This window comes from Ambystoma mexicanum, chromosome 12 (genome assembly GCF_040938575.1).
Source record: "Ambystoma mexicanum isolate Mex_15411 chromosome 12, UKY_AmexF1_1, whole genome shotgun sequence".
Classification (NCBI taxonomy): domain Eukaryota; kingdom Metazoa; phylum Chordata; class Amphibia; order Caudata; family Ambystomatidae; genus Ambystoma; species Ambystoma mexicanum.
In genome coordinates, this window is record NC_090936.1 from 147,647,400 (window position 1) to 147,674,675 (window position 27,276).

At 46.9% G+C, this 27,276-nt stretch overlaps 1 protein-coding gene across 2 annotated transcripts in view; it reads right to left on the reverse strand.

Annotated features, from left to right (window-relative positions):
- ATXN10 (ataxin 10) overlaps window positions 1–27,276 on the reverse strand; it is a 1,945,293-nt gene that overhangs the window by 705,822 nt on the left and 1,212,195 nt on the right. The window lies entirely within an intron of this gene.

The following is a 27,276-nucleotide window of genomic DNA, read 5'->3' on the forward strand; positions in this document are numbered from 1 at the left end:
TCAGGCCTTTCAAATTCAACCTCAGGTGAGGTATCTAGGCCACTGGCCGATTGTAGGCAGCCATGAAGGTCTGCCATTCTTGAACTAGGATCTACTAGTTCCTCAGGGACTTCTCTTGTCTCAAATCTAACACCAGCTGATGTAATTTCCTCATCAAAGGTTTGTTCTTCAAAAATAGCACACAAGGATTAAAAAAATTCCTGCCTGTGCTGAGGATGGAAACATTTTTCTGGTAAAGGTGGCAGCATAGACCTAGATTTAGCCCCAGATGTCGCCTTGGGTATCAGTATATAAGATTTCCCCGACAAAGGCGTTGAAGGAATCGACGATGGCTTCGATATGCTCGGAGGAATCCCAGAGGTCATCGAGGAAGGCTTCGATGTCATCGAGCAAGGCTTCGACGCCGAGGCCGTAGCTGTCGACGCCATCTTTGGCTTCGACAAAGTCGTCGAAGGATGCATCGAGTCGATACCTGACTTCGACGATGAGGACGGCATTTTGTCCTCTGTCAACCTCGATTTGTGCATCAAGGGTTTCTGTTTTGTTTCATGAGGCACTGGAGAATCATCCTCCAAGGACGCCCTCGACTTTGTTGGATTTAGCGTGTGCGGTTTTAGATTTCCCTCTGTCACTTTTGGAGCAGACAGGGGCATGCTCTTCACGCAACTTTTTTGAGGGGGTCGGGCCGCCTTCTCAACATTTTTTAGCATTGAAGCACTAAAACCCTCCCATTTTTTGGGGGAATCATGCTTAGAAGGACAAGAACTGAACCTTCTTCGGACTAGGAGGAAGAAGAGGACGAAGATCCGTGAGGTCGCTTTTTTGATTTTTTAGATGAAGAGGAAGAAGACTTCCTCGAGCGACTCTTCGACCTCGACCGCCTCGACTCGTGATGAGATTTTCTACTCGACTCTGCCGATTCTTTTAGTCTTTTTGCTGACTTGAAAGACTCCTCTCCCACCGCTAGCTTACCTTGGCGTTCCTTAAGAGCCTTGTTCGACATCGCCTGACACGACCCGCATTCGTCGACCGGATGGTCAGGACTAAGGCACCAAAGGCAGTTGCGGTGAGGATCCGTAATGGACATCTTTCTTCTGCACTTCAGACACTTTTTAAAACCCATCTTGGGTGTTGTGGGGGTTGAGGATGAAGACATTTGTTAAATTAGATAACTGACGCGCCGTTTCGAAACATGAAGCAGAAGCTCGGAAAAAGGGAACTGAATACCACGGGTGCGGCTCGAGCCCTTTATACGAAGGATGACCTTGACGCTCGATGGCGGCCTTCGAGGGACCAAGCTATGCGACCTCAAGCACAGTGCCCTCTGGCAAAAAATGTTTTCGAAAAGAAGCAGCAAGCTGGCAAATATTTCCAAGATGAGGAATGAGTGGGAGAGCAAGTTTGAGCTCTCATAAGAGGAGTGAAAAGAAAGGTGGTGGCTGCAGCAGATACAACTAAATGAACTGTCTGAAATACCGGTATTGGCTAAGCCAAGAGAATACCAAGAAGGGTATGAGTTGAGAAATTGATAAAGCTGAAAGAGTTGCAGGAACTGCAGGTTAAGAGGTAACCTGTATTGGCTAGAGCCAAGGGAAAACAGAATGTATAACAATACAAGTGTTGGCAAAGCATAGAGAAAGGTATGAGTTGAGAAACCCAGTATTGATGAAGCTGAAAGAGTCCAAGGAACCGCAGGTTAAGAGGAAACATATATTGGCAAGAGCCAAAGGAATACAAAAGGTGTAACAAAGTGCATGGTGGCCAACCAAGCCACGGTAAAGTGTTAGAAGAGTGGGACACTGATGAAAGAAGCAAGCTTCACTGTCAAAGGAAAGCAGTGGACAAATGTTGATGGAAAGCAGTCAAGAAGGGGTATCTGTTGCGCGACCTGTGATGGGTGGCCCATGTGGTCCGACAACTGCGCCTAGACCAAGTGCCCCCTTTATGGAAAAGGGAATCAAAGTATCCATAAAGAAGCTTGTGTTTTGCAACAAACGCTTATGTGATTTTGCAGACAATAAAAAGATCCATCTATGTGAACCAGTGAAAAGTACCAATGTCAAAAGAGCTGGAATTGTTTTGTTTTGAAAAGATGGAAGATTTGAACTCTTGGGGATGGGGAAACTGATTACAAGTTAAGGTCTGAAAGAAGCTCAGAACTTTATGTTGAGCACTATTCATTTCACACAGACTTAGTATTCTTTTGTTTTCTTTAGGTAGGGAAATCCCACCTTAGTATAGAGCAAGCTAGGCCTTACTCCATCCTGACTTTTGAGTTAATAAAAACTATGGAGAACCAGAAGCCTTTGTCTAAATCATGATGCCTTCACACAGCCCAGATATCACCACCACTCCAGCTGTACCATGTGATAGGGTGCTTATACTTTGTAAGGACGTGGAACACCCCGTGGTTTTTGGGAACTTACGAGGTGCAGTGGGCTACTGATTCGGCTGTTAAGATTCGAGGCAGGCAAGGATGGGTCCACATCGGCGACACTAAGAAGAGCAACAGCACTGCCCCTGTCCAAGGACCAGGAGCAAGAAGAAGACGATAATGTGGATCCTTGATTAAGCTGCTTTTTGTTAACATTTTGCAACCAGCAACATGCACAGATTTTGATTTTTCTGCTTTGCGTTCTGTGAGTACCTTTTTGAAGAGAAACATGGCTTGGATAGTAGTGTGTGTAGTAATTTTCCTGTTTTCTCTTTCTTTTCTTTTCTTAGAAAGTAATAGAAATATGAGAAAAGAAGAAGTAGAGAATATAAGTAGAGTTAAAAATAGAAGTAGAAGAACAAACAGAATTATATAAAGAGGAACAGTCTTTAAGAGATACATATGAGGGATTTTGATCAGGAGGAGGACAACACCTGCTATGGTCACATACAAGAGCTGCATAGACAGATCAAATGAAAGTTGCTATGCTTGCTCTCTCCTCGTGCCATGGGTGGCCCCAGACTGTTTGTAGCACAAGAAATACCAGTAGACACGGCACACTGACTGGTCCATCTCGCAATTTTCAAAATGAGAGGACTGTTCCAAGGCTATTTGGCCTATGTTCAATGGGTAGATTGTGAAGATTATTGGCATTTTTTCACAGATGATTATATTAAGGAACAGAGGATGTTAGATAGTTTGTCCGGAAAACTCACAGTAGTAAAATATACTTTGCAAGGGCCACACAGAGGAGAGGTAACTTATAAATGAAAATATTTGAAAAAATGCACAAATGCCACAGGGGCTGTGTTGCCATGGTGTCCGACTAGGCCGCAGCTCCGTATAATGGGGACGATTTTCTCAAGGTCAAGATGAATAGATGGAGTGATGGGATGCTTTGCAGAAATAATGGCTGGTCTAGCAGAAGAAACTTATGTTTTTAACAGTAAGTGCCTTGCTGATTGGGGGTGGGGAGTACGCAAATTTGCACACAAGGGTTGATGTTAACAGCAAACCCGTGCACATACTAAGAATGATGACCACATCGTTGTATTTCAGAAATAATGGCATAGTGCACATAGGGAAAAATACAGGATGCAAAAGAATTATGGATTTGTCAGGTATGAAATTGGGCATCACAGTATTGATGGACCATTATTGGTTTTGTGGCACACAAGCATACCTGCACCCCCTGCCATGGTGGAGGAACAAGTTACTTTCTTACCTGGTAACGTTCTTTCGATGGGATGGTCCGACGACGTATTCCATATCTATGACAGGTAATGTCCACAGCTGTGCTGCTTCGGAAAATCTTTGGCGTCTGCGTCCTGCGTCGATGACGTCGATGCGCCGTCCCCGAGGACCTCCTCCGACGGTCGACGTCACCCGATGTGATAAGTAGGACGCACGACGTCCATAGCCTCAGTTATAGTTTTTTCCCAGAACGTGTGCCACCAGTTTTCTGCCAGTCAGACACACAAGGCCTTGCGGAACGCAAGCTGCAATCGCAAAAGAAATTCTGCAGCGGGGAAGGCAGGGAGGGAGCGATATGGAATACGTCGTGGGACCATCCCATCGAAAGAACGTTACCAGGTAAGAAAGTAACTTGTTCTTCGAGGTGATTGGGTCCTCCGACGTATTCCATATCTATGACAGACTCCCAAAGCAGTACCAAGCCAGGAGGTGGGAAAGAATTTAGAATACAAATTTAGCATGCCCAATCAAATTGCGGAACAGAGAACTGCCTTGCCGGAGGCCAGATCTTGCCCTCTGATGGAATCAAGGGAATAGTGACGTACAAAAGTATCTACTTAAGCCCAGGTGGCTGCATCACAGATGTGACGAATGGGAACTCCCCTCTGCAGGGCAGTAGACGCAGCCACTCCTCTGGTAGAAAGGGCCCGCAAGCCAGCCGGAGGGTCCTTACCCGCCAAGCGGTAACACTCGGAGATAGCTAAAATAATCCAACGAGACAAAGTCTGTATCGTCACAGCTTGTCCCAAACGCTTTCCAGCGTAACCAATGAAAAGTTGATCGTCCACTCTGACCCGGGACATGCGCGAAATATAAAAGCTCAATGCTCTCCGAGGATCAAGCCTACGGAGCCTCTCCTCTTCCTTACCAGGATGTGGAGGAGGATAGAACGCCGGAAGAACAACCTTCTGGCTCAAATGAAATTCCAAAACCACCTTCGGAAGAAAAGAAGGACGAACTCTAAGGTCAACCCTGTCCTTGAGAAACACAGTGAAGGGTGGCTTAACTGAAAGTGCCTGCAACTCACTCACTCTGCGAGCGGAAGTAACTGCAACCAAAAACACAGTTTTCAGAGTTAACAGCCTCAAAGGGCAAGAATGTAAAGGCTCAAACGGAGCACCCATAAGAAACTTAAGAACAAGGTTCAAATCCCAGCCTGGCACCAGAAAAGGTGACGGAGGGAACACATTAGTGAGCCCTTTCAGAAACTGCGAAATTAAAGGAATTTTGAAATAAGAACACTCTTCAGACGAGCGCTTAAATATGGACAGCGCTGCCAGGTAACCTTTAATGGTCCCCACTTGCAAGCCCCTGTGGGCCAAAGAAAGCAAAAAAGACAGAACCATGGGAATGTCACATTCAAAAGGATCCACATTCTGAACTCTGCACCAGTCGCAGAACTTTCTCCAACGGCAACGGTACAGAGACTTTGTTGCCGGCCGCCTGGCCGAGAGCAACACCTCCATCACGTTTTCAGGGAGGTCCCAATCCTTATACCTCAACCTTTCAGAAGCCAAGCGTGAAGATTGAGGGATCTGACCTCTGGATGGAGAACCTGACCCCCCTCCTGTGAGAGCAGTCGTCTCGATAGGGAAGACGACGTGGAGGGCAGATGGACAAGTCTAGAAGGTTCGGGTACCACGTCCTCCGGGCCCACGCCGGAGCAATGAGGATCATCCGGGAACCGAACCTCCGCAACCTCTGCAGCACTTGCGGGATGATGGGGACTGGAGGAAACGCGTACAGCAGTGGGAATGACCACTCCACCACGAACGCGTCTCCTAAGGCTCTTTTTGGAGGAAATACCCGCGAGCAAAACCTTTCGCACTTCCGGTTGACACTGGGGGCGAAGAGATCCACTTGAAGGGTCCCCCAAAGGGCGAAGATCTCCAGGAAAATCTCCTGAGCCAGCTCCCACTCGTGAGAGATCGTGCTCTGCCTGCTCAGAGCGTCCGCCGTCTCGTTGTCGTCTCCGGCCAGATGAACTGCTGAGATCGAAACTTCCTGCTGGATGGCCCAGAAGTCAAGCTGCATCGCCCCTGCACAGTGGAAGTGATCCTGCCCCCTTTTTGTTGAGGTAGTGCATGGCCACTGTGTTGTCCGTTAGAATCAGGACACTCTTTCTGCGCACAGTCGGCAGAAAAGCCTTCAGGGCTAGCCTGACGGCCCTCAGCTCCAACAGATTGATATGGAGTCTGGACTCCGACAGAGACCAACGACCGCTGACTGTCAACTCGTTGGCATGAGCTCCCCCTCCCGTGAGGGTTGCGTCCGTCACGATCGTCACCTCCGGCCAGGACAGCCAAAATGGGGCCCCCTTCATCAGATTGCCCTCGACGGCCCACCACAGAAGGCCCTGGGCTACCGAGGGCGGCACCTGAACAGGGTCCGACAGCCTGCCAGAGGACTGAGACCACTGGAGCTTGAGTGCCCACTGCAAAGATCTCATCCGCAGACGAGCCTCTGGCACCAGAAGAATGCAGGATGCCATGAGGCCGAGCAGTCTCAAGAATTTGGACGCTGGGAGATTCTGGGCAAACTGAAACTTGTGCACCATCTGCTGAATATGAAGAGCCCTCACCTGAGGAGGAAAACACTGCCCCAGGGACGTGTCTAGCACTGCTCTGATGTACTGGAGCCGCTGCGTTGCTGTCAAATGGGACTTCTTTAAATTGAGGGAGAAGCCCAGCTTGTGAAGGGAGTGGCAGGTGACGGACAGATGATCCAGGACTTGTTCGGGAGAGCTCCCCCTGATCAACCAATCGTCCAGGTAGGGGTAGACGTGAATCCCCCCTTTCCTGAGGTGCTCTGCCACCATCACCATGAGCTTGGTGAAAACCCTCGGGGCGGAGGTCAATCCGAACGGCAGGACCCGAAACTGAAAGTGCGAGTCGCCAACAGCGAACCTTAGGTACTTCTTGTGCTTGGGATGGATTGGCACCTGGAAGTAAGCATCCTTGAGGTCGAGAGACATCAACCAGTCCTGAAGTTGAAGGGCCTGGAGGACTTGAGAAAGAGTCACCATCTTGAACTTGTCCTTCCTGAGGAGTTTGTTCAAATCGCGCAAGTCCATGATGGGTCTCAATCCCCCGTCTTTCTTTGAAATCAAAAAATAAGGGAAATACCATCCCTTGTTCCTCTTCGCTACAGGCACCAGTTCTATGGCGCCTTTCTCCAGCAGGGCTTGAATTTCCTGCGCAAGGAGCGGATCCGGACTCTTCAATGAGAGGCTCCCTGGTGGATTGTCGTGAGGCCTCTGCCGAAAAGGAAGACAGTAGCCGTGGGTTATGATCCCCAGAACCCACACATCCGAAGTAATGGCTTGCCACTCTACAAGATGCTGCGCCAGCCTTCCCCCAACTGGCGAACCATGGGACCTGGCCTCATGACTGAGTGGTAGCGGCTGCGACGTTGCCTGAGGGCAAAGAGGCAACTGCCCGAGCGGCCTTGGCACCTCGAGTACCTTTATTTCCACCTCTGGCACTCTTACAATGGCCTCTTTGACTGCTAGCTCCTCTCGCTTCACTGAAGGACGAGTAATAGCGCATCGAGGACCGGGACCTGGAACGGGCATGGCGAGAACAGCTACCCGTGTCCGAGCGGGACCTCTCCCGTGAGCCGTGCCGACCACCCGAGCCCAAAGGCATACGGGCGGTGTCTCTCGACCGGCACCAACCGACCCCACTCAGAGGCGCGGACGGACCGGTGCCCTGCAATTCCAGAATCGCTAGCATCTGCTTCCCGAAGGAAGCCCATTCCTCCGGTGTCGCTTGCATGGAGGAATAAGTGACCCGCCGACGGGCGGAGTCCTCTGAAGAGGACGTGGAAGGCGACCTATGCCGGCGCTTCCTGGAATGCCTAGAAGAGGCAGAGGAGTGGCGAGACCGACTCCTGGAAGGAGACCCACCGGACTTCCGACGATGACGCAGAGAGTCACCCCTCGAGTCATCGGTCGAAAGCCCCGCAGACCTCGACTTCCAGGGCTTCGACACCCTGCCTACCGACAGCTTCTTCTTGCGTTCCCGCAAGGCCTTTGCAGTGAGCGACTGGCAGTCGACACAGTCGTTCGTATCGTGGGCCTCCCCGAGACACCAGAGGCAGCCGTCGTACGAATCTGTGACCGACATCTTGGACCCACAGTCCCCGCAGTTCTTGAAGCCCGGACGCGGGATCGAAGATGAGAAAGACATCGCCACGAACAGGTCTTCACAACCAACCGAACAGGTTCAACGAACCGAGAATAGAAAACAGCAAACTCCAATGAGTCGAGGCGTACCGAGATTCACGAAGCGAACACGTTTGCGGAAAAAACGGAACTGAGGCTATGGGCGTTGTGCGTCCTACTTATCACATCGGGTGACGTCGGCCGTCGGAGGAGGTCCTCTGGGACGGCGCATCGATGTCATCGACGCAGGACGCAGACGCCAAAGATTTTCCAAAGCAGCACAGCTGTGGACATTACCTGTCAGATATGGAATACTTTGGAAGACCCAATCCCCTCGAAATTTATTTTTCTCCAGGGCCACGTTGTGCCGATTAGTGAACATCCTGTAGTGATCAATGTGGCCAACAAGAGGGGGGGTTTGACGGAGTATGGGCTTACAAAGGAGTAAGACAGAATTATTTCTCACAAGATTACGCAGACAGACTAGCTGCAATACAGGCAGAATATGGGCTGTTTAGTAAGACAGCTGTATTTTTTGCATCCTTGCTGGCCCCTGGAGTACAGGCAGCAGCAAACGCAAAGCGGCTCCAAATAACAAGATGAAAGTTGTTGCAATTGACAAATGCCACACAGAAAGCTCTGAACGTCATTAAAGAAGAACTGCGAGGTGTCAGACTAACTGATCTCCAGAATAAGTATGTGCTAGACCTCCTCACCGATATGAAGGGAGGAGTTTGTGGAAAAAAAGGGGCAAGCTGCTGCACTATAACGCATGCTAACGACAAGCAGAATGGCAGTTTAAATAGACGCTATATCTGCCTTGCACACATCTATGAAAAAGGAAAGTTCTAAAGTAGTAGATGAGGACTGGTATCATTGGATGTTCTCATGGGTGCCTCCATGGTTAGGTAAGATATTTAAAATAGTAGTGCCTCTTTTATTGGTACTACTAGAAAGTATGCATATCTGGCATATAACAACGGGATACTGTAAAGTAGTAAAGTGGTAAAGTAGGGGAAGGAAGAGAGTAATATGATGTCCCTTAATATTGCTGCCATAGAAGGTACTACTGGCCCAGTGCACACTATAGACAGATGACCCAGATGAAAGAAGGATGGTTCCGATAGACAGACCCATTGGACCACCTGGAACTATGTTTATGCCCCCTTTTGATTCTGAAAACCATGCGCAACACTGGGTAGATTGTGAAAACGATAGGGACTGCTGCTCCATGACTTGCGGTCCAGCAGAATATGTGAAAAGAGGAGGTAGCTTAATGGGTGTGTGTAGTGTGTTGATCCCTATAGATGAATATGAAAGGATGAAAGATAAAGGGTATTTGGTCAATAAATTGACCGGAAGGAGGAATGTGATGGTGCAGGTGACACCAGTGACACGTTAGGCCATGCCCCCGCCGTCCCCAAATGGCAGCAAACATATAGAATAAGGAAATTATAATAAAGTGTTAGTTTGTGTATGCCACCGCCATGTAGAATGTAACACAAGTACTGTAGATGTCGTTTTGACACAGTGTAGGGAGTTGGTTTTGTTATATTATAGGGAGGGTTAGGTTGCTGAATACACAAAGCAGCATTATAAATGACAAGGGAAACAGCATGTTCCCTTTTTTCAAAGCCCTGCACAGTACATGTTTATTAAAGCACAGCATCTCAGTTTAAATAGCTTAATAAGGATTTTTGTTGGTTCATAATGGTATCCAGACTAAAGAAGGTGCCAACGTTGAGAGAAAGGGAGGACAGCTGACACTTCACAAATAGGCCTTTCCTATGGTTCCATCTTTAGATAAGCAACAATTGAGTTTGTTTTGTTGAGAGCAGACAGAAATATATACAAGCTTAATTGCCAGGTGTAGACAGTAGCGTTTCCAATAATGCACTAGCAAGGTATACCCACAGCTCCCCCAATGGTGAAAGCATGTCAACGCACACACGAAGAACACATTAATACGTTTAATAAATTGACGCTAAAAGGTCTCAAACTGGCCTCAACGCGTCAATGAATACGCTTTGCACTCTATTACCCAATTAGATCAGACACCTGCAAGCAGAAGTATGTTTCAGAGGGGAGCACAGGGCACATTGCAACTACTGCAATAGTTAACAAGGATTGTACAGGGCCAGTTCAAGCACTTGCTAAGAAGAACTCCCTACCCCTTCTGACCTGACACCATCCCCAAGATCCCAATGCTGCTCAGCCTTCAAATGTACCCTTACATTCTAAGGAAAGAATACAAATGTGCTGCCTGTCAGGAAGACTGAACCCCCTCACCCACCCTCAGCAGAGACTCTCATCCCCTTGGCATCAATGCCACTTTTTGCACATCTTTTAAGCAAATCCCTTTGTGTACCAATTTTCGTTTCTGCATTCATGCATGCAAATGCTGTTTTGGAACATGAAGCAGACAGGAATGAAGATGGGGTTGCTGCTCGGAAGGTCAGATGTGTATACCGCATTGGAAATCTGTAGCCGGCCTACCTTCTGTTGCATTGGCTACAAGAATTCAAACCTAGAAACTGGAGGTGCAAGTACACAGTGCACACATATTAAATCTGCCAGTCTTAGTGTCAACAAGTGACTCAGTGGAATGATCGATTGATCGTGCCATTATAGAGACATTCATTGACTCAATGAGTGCAAGTGAGTTACTAGAAAAATGACTGACTGAGTCAGAGGGACCGTGAGATGACAATGGGTGCATTAGTGAGTTAATGAGCATTATGGATTCTACTTTGCACACTACCGGCCCAGTCCACCTCTTGTCCCTTAAAAACAAAATTTGATAACACTTTCTTCTGCACCTGCATTTGGTTCATGTTGCGCTGCTGAATATTCACACTTGCAAAGGCGGGATGCATTTATAATCAGAGGTGGGCACATCTGTATGACTTTATTCTGCACTCCAGCATCAAGCCCTTGTGTTCCTTCTGGAGGGGATGAGAGGATTTGGAAATGCATCCAGCTCAATCTCAATGGGAAATTTCACCCAGTATAGGGGCTTTGTCAGTAGTTCAAATAGGACTAATACATGATCCCTTGCAGTAAATAGGATGTCAACGAGGCATCGCAATCCTGAAAAAAGAAGCAGCTCCCAAGTGAGAGCTGCGGACTGCATGGAAGTGGTCTTTTATTCCTGCAAACCTCACCTATTGCTGCAAAAGCAACATCTAGGAACATGAGTGTTATGTGTTCATGACATTTCTGCTAAATACTGCGATGGGGCCAGGAGAGCCAATGATCATGGCATAGATACAAAACTACCACACACCAGCCAAGAAAGAGTAACATATAGACAATAGCAGGACTTGAAGTTAGGGGTCTGTGTTCAAAGTATGGTATTCATATGGGCAGAAAGAGACAACATGCAAAATAAACTAGGAACAAATCATGTGTCTAAGCAACAACTGCAGTGCCTCTCTCCCTATTCCATACCTCTTTCACTTTCGTCATCTTTTTCTCCCTCTTTCCCTCTCCCCTTTTTCACTCTCTCATTATCTTTCTCAGTCCATCGCTCAACTCTTGCTCTCCAACATGCTCTCTTTCTCCCCGTTGTTCACCCTCCTCTCATATTGCCTTTCCCTCCTTTCTCCCTCTCAATCACTTTTTCTCTCTCTAGATCTCTCTTATACTTATGTGGGTGAGTGTGTTTGGGCAATTTGTCTTAGCCATTTCGGTTATCAGAAACGGGGGAGCTGGAGGTACGCCGTTATTTCATCGACCACTTTTATACTGTTTGCATTTTGGTCGACCCAATTTGGTTGATTGGACTTAATACGCACACACGTCCCATCGACCAAATTGAGTCCACCAAAATGCAAACAGTTTAAAAGTGGTTGATGAAATATCCAACAAATATATATATATATATATATATAAAATTATTTTTAAATGTATTTGTGCCTCTGGTTATGCAACCTCTGCACATACAAAATTACACATTTATGTCCATATTTGTGCATGTGTTTGGGGGTAAAGGTGTGGGGAGTGATTGAGGTGTGGGAGGGAATCCCGATAAGGAAAAAGGGCATTGAAAAAAGTTTGAACAAGTTCAATCTACGAAAATGAAAACTTTTTACAAAAGAAGTCGATGAAACAACATAGAACTGTATGTGTATTTAGTGCTGTTGGCTATTGGTTACTGGCTTGGTCTGCGGTTGCAGATCATGTGGGTGCTAACGTTATGGGCTGTAGCTTGATATGGCAGCGAGCACATAGCACTGGGTACATCTTTTGTTACCGGGCATTGGTGAGATGAACAAGTTACTTACCAACTGGTAACGTTCTTTCGACTGGATGTTCCTCCAACGTATTCCACATCCTTGACATGTAATGTCCACAGCTGTGCTGCTTTGGAATTTATTTACACAGAAGGTGTCGTGTGTCGGGTCACTGTCCCTCGAAGGCCTCAGTCGAGGGCGACGTCACTGGATGTTATAAATAGGACGCACGGTGCCCGTAGCCTCAGTTTATGTTTTTTCCTCCATAACGTGTGACATGCTCGTACACAATGCCTGTTTGACTGCACATAGCCTTTAGGGAACGCAAGCTGCAATAGCATAGGAAATTCTCCAGTGGGGGAGGCTGGGAGGGCGATGTGCAGTGTTCAAAGTGAGCGGGAGCGGTCAGGAGCGGTGCTCCTCTACTTTCTTTAATTACCTTTTACAGCCTGTATACTTTTATTTTAAAAAGGAACCGTTCCGGAATGGTTTTGTTTTAAAATAAAAGTGTAGGAAGAAGTTGCAACTTGCACTTTCAGTGCACTGCAAGGAACGTTCCCTTAAACAGCAGGTTCAAGTTTTTGGGGGGGGTGTAGTGTGTGTGGGAGGGGACGTGGCGATGGGGTTTGTGGGGAGCAGGGGCAGGCCAGCAGGGAACATAGCTCCACTACTTCTTTTCATACACTTGGATGACTGGCGATGTGGAATACGTTGGAGGAACATCCAGTTCAAAGAACGTGAACAGTAGGTAAGTAACTTGTTCTTCACATTGATTGTGTCCTCCGGCGTATTCCCCATCTTTGACAGAGTCCCAAAGCAGTATCAGTGAATGGAGGAGGGACAAGAATTTAGAATACCCAATGAGACGGCAGAATAAAGCACTGCTTTACCAAAGGCCATATCCTGAACATGGAGCGTATCCAGGGAGTAATGTTTGACAAAGGTGTGGATGGAAGCCCACGTCACTGCATCACAAATATTCCTAATAGGAACTTCCCGCTGCAGGGATGTATATGTAGCCACGCCCCTAGTGGAGTGAGCTCGCAACGCCTCACAAGGGTCCTTGCCCGCCAATCTGTAACATTCAGTAATGGTGAGGATAATCCACCTGGACAAGGTCTGTTTGGTAACATCATGGCCCAATCAGTGTCCAGTGTACCCCATAAAGAGTTGGTCGTCCACTCTGACCCTGGACATCCTGGAAATATAAAAGCTCAAAGCTCTCCTAGGGGCCAATCTATGGAGTCGCTTCTCTTCCTTTCCAGGATGAGGGGGGAGGATAGAAAGCAGGAAGCACCACTTTCTGGCTGAAATGAAACGCTGACACTACCTTAGGTAGAAAGGATGGCCATACTCTCAGTGCAACCCTATCATTGGGGAACACAGTAAGGGGTGGCTTAGATGAAAGTACCTGCAATTCACTCCCTCTGCGAGCAGACGCAACTGCAATCAACAAAACGGTCTTGAAGGTCAACAGTCTCAAAGGGCAAGAGTGCAGAGGTTCAAATGGAGCCCCCATCAGGAATTTCATGACCAAATTCAGATTCCCAAATCAGCACCTGGAACGGGGACGGCAGGAACACATTTGTGAGCCCTGTTAGAAATTGGGAAATCAAAGGAATCTTAAAATCTTAAAATAAGAACATTCTTCAGACGAGCGATTGAAAATAGACAGTGCCGCCAGGTAACCTTTAATGGTACCCGCTTGCCGACCCTTGTGGGTCAAAGAAAGCAAGAAAGAAAGAACCATTGAAATGGAACACTAAAAAGGATTGACATTGCGAACTCTGCACCAGTCGCAAAACCTATGCCAACGGCAACGGAATACAGGGATTTGGTTGCCGGCCGCCTTGCTGAAAGCAACACCTCCATCACGTCATCCGGGAGGTCCCAATCCTTATATCTAAACGTTTCAGAAATCAAGCGTGAAGGTTGAGGGTCTTGACCTCTGGATGGAGAACCCCAATCTCCTCCGCCCCCCTCGCGCGACAGAAGATCCTCTCGGTAGGGAAGACTGCGTGGAGGGCAAATGGACATTTCTAGAAGGTCCGGATACCACGCTCTCCTGGCCCATCATGTGGGATCCGAACCTTTGCCACCTACTTAGCACCTGAGGAATGACGGGGACCGGAGGAAACGCTTACAGAAGTGGGAATGACCAATCCACAACAAATGCATCCCCTAAGGCTCCTCTCAGAGGAAATTCCCTTGAGCAAAATCTCTCGCACATCCGGTTGGCACCGGTCGCAAATAGATCCACTTGTGGGGTTCCCCAAAAGGCAAAGATCTCCAGAGGAACTTCCTGAGCCAACTCCCACTCATGAGAGACTGTGCTCTGCCTGCTCAGAGCGTCCGCCGCTGCATTCTCCTCTCTGGCCAGATGGACTGCCAAGAGTGATATTCCTTACTGGATTGCCCAGAACCAGAGCTACGTCGCCTCTCTGGACAGTGGGAGGGACCCTTCCTCCCCCCTTTTTTGTTGAGGTAATGCATGGCCACTGTGTTATCCGTCATGATCAAGACACTCTTCCCCCGCACAGACAGCAGAAAAGCCTTCAGGGCCAGCTCCAACAGGTTGATGTGGAGTTTGGACTCTGACAGAGGCCAACGACCGTTGGCGGTCAGATCGTCGGCATGAGCCCCCATCCTGTGAGGGAAGCGTCCGTTACCACTGTCACTTCCGGCCATGGTTGCCAAAACGGATCCCCCTTTATCAGATTCCCTTTGCTGGCCCACCACAGAAGATCCTGCGAGACCGAGGGTGGAATCTGAACGGGATCCGACATCTTGCCTGAGAACTGTGACCACTGCATCTTGAGAACCCATTGAAGGGATCTCATCCTCAGTCTGGCCTCTGGCACCAGAAAAATGCAGGATGCCATGAGGCTGAGCAACCTTAAGAATTTGAAAGCCGGAATGTGATGAGCCCTCACCTTGGGAGGTGAGCATTGTCCCAAGGACGTGTCCAATACAGCCCCGATGCACTGGAGCTGTTGGGAAGGTGTCAAATGCGACTTCTTGAAATTGAGGGAGAAGCCAAGCTTGTGAAGGGAGAAGTAAGTGAGGCTGAGATGATCCATAGCTTGTTTGTGAGAACGCGCTCGGAACAGCCAGTCGCCCAGGTAGGGGTAGACCTGAATCCCCTGTCGCCTGAGATACGCTGCCACCACCACCATTAGCTTGGTGAAGACCCTTGGGCGGAGGTCAATCCAAATGGCAGGACCCAAAACCTGAGGTACTTTGTGCTTTGGATGAATCGGCACATGAAAATAAGCATCCTGTAGGTGCAGAGACACCAACCAATCCTGAAGTCGAAGGGCCTGAAGGACCTGAGAAAGAGTGACCATCTTGAACTTGTCCTTTTTGAGGAGTTTGTTCTACCAACGCAAGTCTAAGATGGGTCTCAGTCTACCGTCTTTCTTTGGAATCAAAAAATATGGGGAATACCATCCCTTGTACCTCTCCGCTACAGGCACCAGTTCTATAGCGCCTTTCTCCAGCAGGGTCAAGATTTCCTGCACAAGGACCGGATCCGGAAGCTTCAAAGAGAAAGTCCCCGGAGGATTATCATGAGGCCACTTTAGGAAGGGAAAGCAGTAGCCGTGGGCTATTCTATCCAGAACCCACACATGCCCCCAACCGGCGAACAATGGAACATAGCCTCATAGCTGCTTCGGAGCGGCTACGGCAGTGCCTGAAGGCAAAGAGGCAGCTGCTTGTGCAGCTTTGGCACCTCTGGTTCCCCGGCCACCACAGGTATTTTTACATTGACCCCTTTGATTGGCAGCTCCTCTCGTTCTACCAAAAGAGGAGGAGTACTAACAAAAGGAACCCCCTCCACTGTTGTCCCCATAGGACGAAAAGACAGAGGTTGATGCACAGCTGAGCCCAAAGACTGCAACCTCTCAAGGCTCTCGTCAGCTTTGCTGCCAAACAAATGAGAGCCATCAAAGGGCATGTTCAGAAGACAGGCCTGTACATCCTGAGCCAAACCAGACTTCCGCAACCACTCAAACCTGCCTATAACGGCACTCGCAGCCATGGACCGGCTAACATTTTCAGCCGTGTTCAACCCAGACTGAAGGGATTCACACATGGCACCCTTGCCATCCTGCACAAGAGCAAGGAACCCATCCCTTTCTTCCCGCTCGGGAGTATGCTCAGCTGCTAGAGAGACACAATTCCATAGGGTGTGCGAAAATCTTGCCACGGATCAGGTGGAGTTGGCTGACTCCCCGCAAAAAACACCTTGTATGCCTAACCATCAAAGCGCTTGTCATGCCTATCAGGAGGCATGGTAGGGTACGCCGCCTGCCTTGAGGTGGCCGTAGCCGTCTGAACCACCAAACTCTCGGGAGTGGGGTGAGTGGATAGGTAGGTGGGGTCGCTACTGGAAGGGAGGTATTTTTTAGTTAACGACTTGTTAACCACGGGAAAAGTCTCCGAGGTCTGCCAAGTAGCCGCCACCCTTTTTTGCAAGGCCAAATGAAAAGGCAACACTGGGTCAGTGGGCGGACCCTGATCCAAATGATCAGTTATGTCATCCTGATCAAATGCAACCGGAGGACTGGACAAGTGTCAGTCACCCTAGACATCAACCTCCTATAGGAGGATTCTGCAGGAGCCCTAAGCTCAGGCCTGCCAAACTCCCCCCTCCGGAGATGTGTCAAGGCCACTGGCATCATGCAATGACTGACGTAACTCCTCCAAAATACAGGAGCCTCATTAGACTCAACAGGCCAAATTCCAAATCTGACCTCTCCTCATCCTCACAGATATCATGCAGAGAATGAAAGAACTCCTGCCTATGGACAGGAGTGGGCCTGGAGTCCGCAACAAGCTTCACCGCCTTGGATTTAGCCTTTCTAGGAGGATCCACAATATCAGGGACCTCCACCAGCAAATTCTGGGCAAATGGCCCTGAAGGCGTTGAGGGCACCAACGGCTTTGGCGTTTCGATGTCGACAGAAGCGCCGACGGCTCCGAGGGCTGGATCGAAGGCAAAGCACCGACAGCCGCACTCGACGGAGTCGACGCCAACCTCAAGCCCTTACCAGACTTCTGTGGTTTCGCCGGGGACGAAGACCGAGACCTGGATCCAGCATGTCCCTGGCGATCAACCGGAGCCTGGTCCGAATGGGACCTGGACGGTTCCAGATGTTTATCACGTCGACCATTCCCTGCCGGCTTCTTCCGAAGGCGCGGACGGAACTGTGCCCTGGGATTGAAAAATCGGCAGCATTTGCTCCCTGAAGGCCTCCCACTCCTCAGGAGTCGAGGATTTAGTGGGACAAGCCACTGACCTCACGGTGCCATCATCCGATGAGGAAGGGGACGGTGACTGGTGACGCTGCTTCTGGGAGAGTCACCCCTCGAATCGTCGGTGGAAATACCTACAGCTTTTCGGGACTTACTAGGTTTAGACACGCAACCTACCTGTAACTTCCCCTTACGCTCCCGCAAGGCCTTAGCAGTCAACGACTGGCATTTCGAGCAGTCGTCGGTATCACGACTTTCGCCCAGACACCACAAGCAGATCCAGTGCAGGTCCGTATTCGACATCTTGGACTTACAGACCCAGCAAGTCTTAAAGCCAGACTGCGGAGTCGGAGGGGTAGAGGATGAAGACATTTTCTCGAAGAGATCACACAAGGCGCGCCAAGTTCTCGAAGCAAACACGTTTGCAGAAAAAGAGAACTGAGGCTAAGGGAGCCGTGCATCCTATTTATAACATCCGGTGAAGTCACCCTTGACGGAGGCCTTCGAGGGACATCGACCCAACGCCATCGACGCAGGACGCCCTCTGCCGAAAAAAATTCCTCTGCCGAAAAAAATTCCGAAGCAGCACAGCTGTGGACATTACATGTCATAGATGTGGAATACGTTAGAGGACACAATCCATTCGAAATATATTTCTTGGTACACCCACATTTCTAGGGTCCGCTGGTGTACTCTATCAGCTAGCTGTATTAAGTTGCTTCATGTTGATCGGTCTCACCTGAATACAATAATAAAACACAGCATTTAACAATCATTGTCTGAAATTAATCACTTGGGAAGGATGCCAGAGAGACACATGCACTGCATCATAATGTGGTGTTGAAATCCTATCGCATGTAGACCAATGTCACTGGTTAAACACGCTAAAATTATCAATTTTAATTATTATTTATGGTGATTATTTGCAGGAGATCTTGGCTAAAGTCCTATGTTCAATGCACTTGAAATCATATTTTTACGTTCTGAAATATGATACATGCCCAGTGTAGTTTCCTACATTTTTTGCGTGCACTTACCACTATATTTCAAGGACAATAATATTGTTTTCAACAATGCGGTCATTAAAATGGAGGGGATATTTGGGAAAGTTATTGTACACTTGCTTGCACTTGTTAATTTGTGGAATCAATGGGAATAGGAATCTCAGGTGTCACAACACTGAAGGATATGCAATGGGGAGGGTAGGTTGTACCTGAAAAGTTGGGCAAAGGGGTGGGACACACAATTTCACTTTGCCTATCGGATGGCCCTGAACACATGCCGTTTTACTACTCATGGCCTGATCGGTCCATTTCAAGTATGGTCTTTAAGTCAATCCATCTCCTCCAAGTTCACTAAAGATGCATATCTACTATGAGGGAGTCGGGCCAGCTATCGGCCCTCCAGTAAAATGAAACCCACTACCCAAAACAACATTAGAGGGAACTCTTCCCAACGGGGAGACCACTCTGATAGTATCGTTGTGCTAACTAGCCTTAACACAATGTTTTGCTATAAATCCAAAGGAAAAATACTGGTTTATCTAATACGAATGGAAGGTGGACAGCTCTTGCAAGCCTAATATTTCTAATCGAGACAACCGACTTTCGTCTTTCTTCTATGGTGGTAGAAGAAAGACTGAACAATCACATATCCTAGTGAACAACACAGAAGGTTGTTTTTGTACAATATGTACAGCAGGAGTAAAGTTGGGAGTACCTCTGCCATTACTGAGACCGGCATCAACTATTCAAGAAGCAGACAGATTCACTCAAGACAAACATTAAAACATTGATTTGTGTCTTCCAAGTACGAATGTCTGCTGTCAATGTACCTCATGCCATGCACCCCCACATGGATGAAGAGGCACTTTTAGTGCCAATAGTCTTAATCGTGTGTCTTTGTATAACAAGCATCAGCATTTTCTGTTTTTGTCCCTTTAACATTGCTCTGGATGCATAGCCAATTGATTGAGGAGGTTTTACAATAGATATTGGCTATGCCAGCCTGTGCTTATCTGCTGTGTTATTTGGCCCAATCTAAATCGTACACAATCCATATTGATCCCAATCTTTATAAAGGGAGAAACAGGAGCGCCAGGGAGCTACCTCCCTATCTCACTTATCGATACGTCCTCCAAGGTCTTTGCCACTATGGTGTTACGAGAACTGAGGTCTTGGGCGGAGGCTGCCCATCGCCTGCACCCGTTAAAAACTGGATTTAGGAGGGGAGTGGGCACCTTACAGAGTGTTTTTTTATTACATGCTTGCCTATCGGAGGTTGAAGGTAGTGGGCCCACCAATTTGTATGTAGCGGCCATAGACCTCTGAGCAACTTTTGACAATGTGGATCTTCCACAATGTTAGAAGAAGCTGGCAAATTTGGGCATTGATCCAGGTCTTTTGGCAATGATTCAGATGCTTTACTCGCATACCACCTGCAAAGTGAGGGTCAACAGAAGAGGTCCCCTCTCAAGATCCATTTCAGTGGTTAGGGGGGTCCGAGTAGGGTGCATGTTTGCTCCCACTCTTTTCAATCTGTATTTAGCAGATTTGTGGGAGGAAGTAAAGACACAGGGGGAACGTGGGCTGCATTGCTTATGCAGATGATGTTCTCCTGATCGATTATACTCCTGCAGGACTGCAGTGCTGTCTTACAGGATTCATGACCTACCTGGCAAAGAACAACCTTAAAATAAACCAAGCTAAATTGCATGTGGTGACTTGTAGCAAGAGGAACAATCTGACAAGCTACAAGTGGAAAATCAACGATCCCTGGGTCAGTAAAGTGGAGTGCATCCAATACTTAGGATTTTCTGTTTCCCATAAACGGTGACAAAAAAAAAATCGAAGAAGGAAAAATGGAAGAGAAAGTCGGGGCCTGTCTGTCCGTGACCAAAGCAGTTATAAGCAGTTTGTGTGAATTTCCTTACCCCCCTTAATCAACTTCTACAGGTCTAAGATATTGGTGACTGTCCTGTAAGGAGTCAAATTGACTCAAGGAAAGGGCAGAACGTTTCTTGACACCTTGGATGGGAGGATCCAGAAGAGGGACTTGGGGCTCCCTACCTCATCCCAGGTAGCCTTATTGTTTGTTTGTTTGTTTATTTGTTGTGTGCGCCGGACCCAGAGGTATCAGGGCGCAGGTAAAAAGAGAGCTTACAGCTTAGTTACAGAAGTTGGTACAGACAGGTTACCTCAAGGTTACAGGATGAGGGTAATCAACATAGAACAAGTATAGTGGCATATAGGTGAGGACAACATGTGGTAAATGTACAGATATTTACACATTTAACAAAGCTAAATCAAAAATACATTGCATGTAGGCAGGAGGGCTAACTTAGTGCGGTGGGGGAGTGTAGGTTACATATCTTTCTCAATGAGCCATTTAATTGTGCTCTTTCTGAATTTGGTAAACGTTTGGTCAGATCCGAGTGTGTGTGGGCAGGGAGTTCCACAATTGTGCTGCCCTAACTGGGAAACTGGACCCTCCAATGGTGGACAGTTTGAATCTTGGCACTTGAAGACAGTTAGGGTTGGCTATTCTTGGGGGTCTGATGAAGATTTTTTTAATGAATCGTTAAGTTAGGTAGCGAGGGGCTTTGTTATTTAGGCATTTGTGGATGAGGGAAGCCGATGTGAGGGTTATGTCAGGTCCAATCTTGACTTTTCCTGCAGGAGTGATGCTGGCCCACCAGACCCCCTAAGTCTGCCCGCCTAACAGTCTCTCAGCAGATAAAACTACCAAGCTGGTAAACCCAAGGGGAAAGGGGAATTGGAGAACAAAACAAAGACAGATCTTCACGGAACTGCCCTGATGCCCTCTGGTACTGGATTGCTTGATTGCTCGCCTCAGTGCCTGTGAAATCTAGGAGGCACAATAACGTATATGTTGATATTTATGTAATAAATATGAATACCTGTTCTTTAAATATTTTTTCTTTCTTTTTCCTGAAATACCTGTTGCCTATGCTTTAGTGCTGATAGGCTTTCTTTTATTTTCAAAAGGTATCGAGCAGAAACTTCTGTAAAACTTGAATAACCTTTTTATGTCAGCTGATTTGTAATTCTCTTAACTGAATTGCCTTTTACTAAAAACTAAACTTATAGTACTTCAAAAGTCTGTGCACACGTCATTAGAGTTGCGTGCACACAATATGAAGACTGTTGATTTTGAATGGAATCCGTAGATGCCTTTGAAGCTTCACTTCTGAATTCGCGAGCCGCGCTTACAACCGCCGCTCGATTTCTTGACTGAAGAACCGTGCATCCATCCGACACTTGCTCAGATGTCAACGAGCCGCGCTTACAACCGCCGCTCGATTTCTTGACTGAAGAACCGTGCATCCATCCGACGCTTGCTGAGATGTCAACGAGCCGCGCACAGCTTCCGAAAACAAAAAAAACATGTACTCGACGGTACGTAAGGAAAGTTAGGTTCTTTACTCTAACCTTACAATATCGGCGAATGGGAGACCAAGATACGCTCGCGCACGAAACTACTAACTAATTTAAAAACACAAATACAACCCGAGCTTAACTGTATTTGTTAATGGAAAAAATATATATTTATATATGTTTCCGCGCAAGTGTTAGTAGATAAATGTACGCAAGTAAAAACTGTGTGAACACTCAAAAAAAAAATATATCCGCAACATGCATAGATAATGGAATCAGTTCTAAAAATGGAAAGTTCAGTTTTTTTTTAGATTCGCTTTAACTAATGTCTCTCTTAAAAGATAATAGGCAATTGAAAACCTCACTCCATTTCAGAAGTCTCAAAAAATGAATCACTTAGCTTGCTTCATCTGTATCTTCTCTGCTCTTTGGAAAGTCTTGAATTTAATGTCTTTTCTTCAGAAAAACCTTTGGAAAACTTTAAGTACTTCTGGAAAAGGTTAACTATAAATATTTTAACAAACACTTTGGAGATAAGTAGACTGCGACCTGCCACTAAGATAGCAAAAATGAAAGGCAGTGTAGAACCTTGAGCAGCATTCCAAACTACCTCATAATCTATTTACACCAATCACTTGCTTTGGGGAAATAAGCGAGTCCTGAATGTACATTAAGGAATCGTTGTACAAGTTCTATTTCTATTTCAAACATAACCCAAACTTCACACTATTAAGTAAAACTACACCCAAAAGGTCTGTGGCTAAATTATGTTTTCTTATTTAAGTGTAAGCAATTGAAAACTATGAAAATTATCTTGGAATGATAACAGTATGTCTTTTGAGGTTGTGAACCTTTGAAACCCTAGAAATGTACCATGGAATCCTGACAGTTGATTTTTTCTTGGGTGGAGAGCCATTTATGTTTCCTTCTTATTTCGAAATGTGTGCTCTTCTAGGGATGCTTAGGGCAACCCTGAGAGCATTATTTTGTAGCACTTGAATTCTGTTGATAATTTGTTTGTTTGCCCCTATGTAGAGAGCATTACAATAATCAAGTTTTGATAGGATGAGGGCTCTGGAGAGGATTAAGCAGCTATTAACTGACAGGAATTGTTTCCCTGCTCTTATTAGTTTACAGGAATAGGCCGTAGATGAACCAATGAATTTACCTGTTTGGTGAGGGATAGGATTGCGTCAAGGTAAAATCCTAGGGTTTTTACTTCTCTAGCGACCATAATGGTGTTCCCATCAATAATGAGTGCTGAGTAATTAAGGTTAAGTTTTGAGATGCGAGCTGCGGTGCCCAGGATGATGAGCTCTGTTTTGTCATCGTTCAGACACAGGCCATGGTTAGACATCCATGCCTGAACGATGCTATAGACTCTATTCACCAAAGCCAGATCATCTTCGTAATCCCCCATAAGTGGAAGGAGAATCTGGGTATCATCTGCCTAGTTGGTATAGGTGACACCCAGATTGTCTAGATCGTCAAAGAGTGGCTTGCTGAAGATATTATAGAGTGTTGGCGAGACACATGATCCCTGGGGCACCCCGCAAGTAATGGGAATCGTGCCTGCTGCGGCCTATGGTGAGAAAACCCTTATAGTTCTGTCACTAAGGAAAGACTGTATCCAGACTATAGCTTCCTTTGAGAAGTGGGCCGCCGAGTCCAAGTGACTGCACAAGACTTTATGGTCCCCCAAGTCAAAGGCAGTTGAAAGGTCTAGTAGAAGGACAAGTGCTAGTTTTTCCTCATCTCTTAGTGAGTCTATTTGGGCCTTTAGATCGATAATGGCTGTCTCTGTGCCATGTTGTGTCGGGAACCAGATTGGCGGGCGCCTAAGAGTAGATTCACCTCAAGGAAGTTCTGAATTTGGGTGTATGCTACTTTATCTAGGATTTTTAGTAGAAATGGCACCGTGGTGATGGGCCTATAGTTGGTGGGTATATTCGGGTCCAGTGTTTGTTTTTTCAGAAGAGTAAGTACCCAAGATTCCTTTAGATTGCGCGGGATGGTGCCGGTCCTGAAGGAGGCGTTGTTGGGTTTTGTGATGAAGGGGGCTAGCTCTCTAGCAGCGTCCTTGATCAGTTGTGCTGGGCATTGGTCACCTTAGCAATTAGATGGTTTAAGCGCAAGAATCGTTTTTTCTACCTCAATAACTGAGACCTTAGAGAAGTTAAATTGGGTAAGTTCTATGGGCTTGGATTGCTGTGTTAAATTGGGGGGAGCTAGAGTTTGAGCTGGTAGTGAGGCATTCTTTAGAGCCATTCTGTTTGGAGCTTGGACACTTTGTTAGTGAGTGCCAACTGGATGTCAGTACACCAGGATTTATCTTTAATAGAGTCATCTTGTACTACGATTGGGGTTCCCAATTCTTTTAGGATAGAGAAGAGCTCCTTCATGCTAGAGTTGGCTTGTGTAATCCTATTGTTATACGTTTCTTGTTTGGCCACGATGATATCCTTTTTTTTATTGAGATGAGATACTTATTAGCTTGGTTTTATTTTCTATAGTAGGGTGTAGATTCCAGGCCGTTTCACATTTTTGTTTCTGTAGTCTTATGTTTTTTGGGTGAGGTGTAAACCAAGAGTTTAGGTGTTTTTTAGGTTTGCTATTCCTAAGTTTTAGCGGGGCAATGCTATCAAGAGCGCTAGTCGTGGCATTGTTGTATTCTTCCACAAGTATACCTGGGTCTGTGTAGTCTGGTAGGGAGTTGAGATTAGGGATGATGTGGGGTAAGATATTGTTGACTGTGATGTTTTTCTGTTTCTCGTCAAGGTCAGTATGGCGGGAGGAGGAATAGGTGCAGTAGGTCTTTTAGTATTGAGAGTGAAGGCAATAAGGTGATGGTCAGTCCATATTTGGGGGGAGATGGAGGAGATGGATAGGTTGCAATTGTGGCTGGCAATCCAGTCGAGAATTCTTCCTTTGGTGTGCGTGGGGGTATTCACTTTCTGAATGAAGCCCAAATCTGTAAGGATGTTAGCTACGGAGGTAGCCTGGTGATCGTTAGTATCATCCTCCCCCAGGGTTAATATCTCCTAGCACTATGGTTTGTGAGGAGTTTTTTAACTTCTCTGAGATAATAGTAGTAATGTCTTCATTAAAGGTGCTGATCAGGCCCGGGGGTCTATAAAGAAGATGGATATTTAACATTTGGGAGTTGGCGGTGGGTAGTTTGATGGATAGTGACTCACAAGATTTTAGGTTAGGTGTTGAGGTAATTCTCATAGAGAGATTGGTTTTAGCTATAATCACTAATCCTCCACCTCGTGAATCAAGTCTGTCTGCTCTAAGGATAGTGTAATTATCTGGGACTGCTAGCGTTAATGCTGGGCCTGCTGCCTCATGAAGCCAGGATTCCGTGATGGCGATGAAGTCAAGGTCATTTTTCAGAATGGTCTCTGCTATGTTTGTAGCATGGGTGACTTAGGTTCTAGCATTAATTAATGCGCATTTGAGGTCAGGTTGTGACTGTGGCAAAAGTTGTGGGTTAGGAGTGGCGTGTCAGTTAGCGGTGGTCTTGTTTCTTTTGGAGCAAGGTTTGGAACTTGGAAATGGGGCGATTTCTATTTCTATGGGGTGATGTGTTTTAGGTTGAAGGTGATCTATGTTAACATTATATTTCTTAAGGGGTTCGAATATTTTGGGTAATCGTGCACAGAGTCTAACATTTCTCTGTGCTATGTTGCATGGGGATTTGAGAATGGGATGCATAGAATAGGCTCCTACATTCTCTAGGGGCAGTGTAGAGGACATAGTGATATAAACAGTGGTAATGAGTAGGACTGTCAGGTTGATGATTGCGGCCGGATAGACTCGGGTTGGCAGATGGAGGTACATAGTGTTTGAGGCAGATTGAACAAGGAGCGAAGTATGCAGGTCGGGCTACAGCATAATGCTGAGTGCAACAAGTGGACAGCCTGGGGCTAAGTGCGTCAATCAGATAGTGGGTAACATAAGGCTAAATGCAACAGTCAGATAGTGGGCGGCATGGGCTAAATGCAGCAATCAGATAGTGGGCAGCATAGGCTAAATGCAGCAATCAGATAGTGGGTATCATAGGCTAAATTCAGCAATCAGATAGTGGGCAGCATAGGCTAAATTCAGCAATCAGATAGTGGGCAGCATAGGCTAAATGCAGCAATCAGATAGTGGGCATCATAGGCTAAATGCAGCAATCAGATAGTGGGTAGCATAGGCTAAATGCAGCAATCAGATAGTGGGCAGCATAGGCTAAATGCAACAATCGGATAATAAGCAGTATAGTGCCGGATGCAACAGTCAGAAGGGGCCACCTGGGGATTTGTTATAAGTAGTTTGAAGGGGGTACAGTTAACAGTACGCAGTTAGGATATAATTACATGAGCGAAGGATCAGCTAGCACAAGCAGGATGTACAGTCACAACACTGTGAGGCTGGATACAGTAATAGGTGAGCAGGTAGTGGGCAATAACAGTAGCTTGAGTTACAGGCTGCTACGGTAGTTACATTGGCATGTTCATAGAGCAGGGTTCGAGTGATGTCTCGCGTCGGCCAGTGGCGAACAGGGGCAAACAGGGGTGTTGGCCTTTGGATGGGCGGCTCTTCCGCCTGCCGGCGGATATTGGGCCATAAAGTAGAGATTTGGAGCTGGCGGCGACACGCCTGTCTTAGCAACATTGAGGACGCCAAGCCTCGTTTTCAGGCCGCATCGTGCCCGACATTTTGAATTTGCTGATGTCGGCGCGTGCGGACCTGCTTTGCAGTGCTGGCCAGTATGGATGTGCTATTGGGGCATACGGATCCTGATGGGCCAGGTGGGTGGAGGGCACACAGGCCCACGGTGGTTAGATTGGAACTGGGACTAGTGTCTTGGTGGGCTCAGCTGATGAAATGTAGCCTCACCCTGATCTTTAAGATGGCTATAACAGAACACCCAGAGATTGACTTCTACTTGATCTCTATCATGGGCAAGGGAGTTGACCCCTTTTTGCGCAAATTCAAGAAAAGGTGCAAGGAATTCATGGAAAACTTGATCTCCAGGGACCTGTCTCTGACGCTCTGTTGAAATCAAAGGTTAAGGGTTGGGATATAATAGCTGATCTCAGAGACCTAGAACGTTTAAAAAGGTACAGAGGGTAGGAAGTTTGGTACCTACCTATGGGTGAGCTCAGACTGTATATTAAAACATTTCCATTGGCGAAGCTGAGAGACTGGTACCTCAAATTTAGACTCAATTGCCTCCTGACCTTAGAAGTGGTGGGACCCAAACTGGTGATTCCCGCTGAACTCAGACTTTGCAGACTATGTGGAGAGAAAACTGAGTCACTGCAACACCTGGTGATGCATTGCCTCAAGGCATTAAACGAGAGGACAACAAAGTCCTCGCCCTTCATCAACTCCACGTCACGCCTCATATCAGCTGACCTATGGCGTAGACCTGTGACTACTTCCCACCTGTCATTTACACTGGCCTTGGTAAAGTTCCTGATAGTAATCTTTGAAAAACTGGACAAAGTGATGAAAACTGCTCAGCTTGAAGTAGAAGAT